The 2,693-nt window shown below is 45.6% G+C and overlaps 1 pseudogene; it reads right to left on the bottom strand.

Annotated features, from left to right (window-relative positions):
• Positions 1–1,662: 1,662 nt before the first annotated feature.
• LOC110568104 (selenoprotein K-like) lies at positions 1,663–2,116 on the bottom strand (annotated as a pseudogene).
• Positions 2,117–2,693: the final 577 nt, after the last annotated feature.

Below are 2,693 nucleotides of genomic sequence, written 5' to 3'. Positions count from 1 at the left end.
TCTCAGGCTCCTGAGTAGCTGAGATTACAGCGTTCACCACCAAGCCTGGCTAATTTATGTGTGTGTGTGTGTATATATATATATATATATTTTTTTTTTAAAGATTCATGAGACAGGCCGGGCATGGTGGCTCATGCCTGTAATCCAAGCACTTTGGAGGCCAAGGCGGGCTGATCACCTGAGGTTGGGAGTTCAAGATCAGCCTGACCAACATGGTGAAACCTTGTCTTTAATAATAAAAAAAAAAGATTAATGAGACAAATATATTAAAGATAAAGATTAATTCAAGAGCACAGATATGATATGCATACTACAGAAATAAATACAATGTGATTTATAAATGAGAACAAGTTAACAATGAACAGTATTTTGGCCAGGCACAGTGGCTCACTCCCAAAGTAATTCCAGCACTTTGGGAGGCCAAGGTGGACATATCATCAGGTTAAGAGATGGAGACCATCCTGGCCAACATGGTGAAACCCCGTCTCTACTAAAAATACAAAAATTAGCCAGGTGTGGTGGCGCACACCTGTAGTCCCAGCTACTTAGGAGGCTGAGGCAGGAGAATCGCTTGAACCCAGGAGGCGGAGGTTGCAGTGAGCCAAGATGGCGCCACTGTGCTCCAGTCTGGTGACAGTGTGATACTCTGTTTAAAAAAAAAAAGAGCCGGCCGGGCGCGGTGGCTCACACCTGTAATCCCAGCACTTTGGGAGGCCGAGGCGGGTGGATCACGAGGTCAAGGGATCGAGACCATCCTGGTCAACATGGTGAAACCCCGTCTCTACTAAAAATACAAAAAATTAGCTGGGCATGGTGGTGCGTGCCTGTAATCCCAGCTACTCAAGAGGCTGAGGCAGGAGAATTGCCTGAACCCAGGAGACGGAGGTTGCAGTGAGCCAAGATTGCGCCATTGCACTCCAGCCTGGGTAACAAGAGCGAAACTCTGTCTCAAAAAAAAAAAAAAAAAAAAGCTAGGCGTGGTGGCTCACTCCTGTAATCTCAGCACTTTTGGGAGGCTGAGGTGGGCAGATCACCTGAGGTTGGGAGTTTGAGACCAGCCTGACCAACACGGAGAAACTCTGTCTCTACTAAAAATACAAAATTGGCCAAGCATGGTGGCGCATCCCTGTAATCCCAGCTACTTGGGAGGCCAAGGCAGGAGAATCGCTTGAACCTGGGAGGTGGAGGTTGCAGTGAGTCAAAATTGCGCCATTGCAATTTTGGGCAACAAGAGCGAAACTCCACTCAAAAGCAAGCAAATAAACAAACAAAAAACAAGGAACAGTATTTCAGAAGTTGAAAAGGTGACACTAATGGTGCTAAATACACAGCCTTTTATTTTCTTCAGATTCAGTTTTTTAATGAATTTAATATAAAGATGAGTATTCCATTCTGCAACCTAAAAATATTTACTTATTAATACTTGAATAGGCTATACAAAATAGGTAATGAGACAAACATGTGCATTTATGGGAGTACATGTCAGGCCAGTTCTCAGCAGAGGGAATTCCCAGCATGACCTCATTCATCACTGAGGACACAGAGCAGTCCTTGTTTAGACACACATATTCATCTACTGCTCAGCATGGTCAGCACTCCACTTCATGGTTTCCTTCTGCTATGAATGCGCGTGTTCAGTTGTCTGCTTCTTAGAACAGACATTTACCTTCCTTATCCACCAGCCATTGGAGGAGGACTGGGGCCACGCAGATGATTGATTCTACTCATTCTTTGGGGAGAGTTTCCCAGTGGCCCTCTTCCATCATCATATTTGGAATCAGATGAGTTTCCATAGCTTCTTCTTTTTATTTATTATTTATTATTTATTATTTATTTATTTTTAAAACAAGGTTTCACCATGTTGGTCAGGCTGGTCTTGAACTCCCAACCTCAGGTAATCTGCTCGCCTTGGCCTCCAAAGTGCTTGGATTACAGGCGTGAGCCACCATGCCCGGCCAACAGCTTTTTCTTTTTTTCACATCTTGCTGAAGCAAAGTTTTGAAAAACACAGAACCACAAACTCGGCTATTCCCCAGAAGAAATCTGTTATCAAAGATAATCTCCATGGAGACTCACTCCGGCTGTCCAATATTTGTTTGTTTGAGATGGAAACCATTTTGCCCTACTTCCCTGCTTCGGAGCCTAATTTTTGTATTTTTTAGTAGAGACAGGGTTTCATCATGTTGGCCAGGCTGGCCTCGAACTCCTGACCTCAATGATCTGCCCGCCTCAGCCTCCCAAAGTGCTGAGATTACAGGCATGAGCTGCTGCACCCGGCTGGTCAGAGTTTGCAGAGACTTTAGTAGTCTGGGCAGCTCCCCTCTCTCCTTTTTTCCCCCTTCCCCCTCTCTTATCCTTTGGGAGTGAATGGTTTCCTCTGGGATCTCTGCCTGTGGGTTGGCGGGGAGCTCGGCCTCTGCATATCTATCTGGGAGGCCAATTTCTGAGCCACAGCATCGGCTGACCACAGTGTAGGTAGGGATAGAGCATTCCTGCAGCTACAGGGTTCTTGGGGTAGCTACAGGGTTCTTGGGGTAGCTACAGGTGATTGGCACTGCCTATCAAGTGTGATCACAAACACACATACCCATACTCACACACAGACATACACACATCACTGTTTCCTTGGCTCTACAACTTCTTTCTGTGTTAGCCCCTTTGCATACATCACTTCTTTCCCTCCTTCCTTCCCC

Source organism: Aotus nancymaae, unplaced genomic scaffold, assembly GCF_030222135.1.
Source record: "Aotus nancymaae isolate 86718 unplaced genomic scaffold, 86718_ANA_hifiasm-v0.15.2.pri h1tg000029l, whole genome shotgun sequence".
In the NCBI taxonomy this organism is placed as follows: domain Eukaryota; kingdom Metazoa; phylum Chordata; class Mammalia; order Primates; family Aotidae; genus Aotus; species Aotus nancymaae.
Note: the sequence above shows the minus strand (reverse complement) of the source record. Positions and strands in the feature narration are given on the sequence as shown.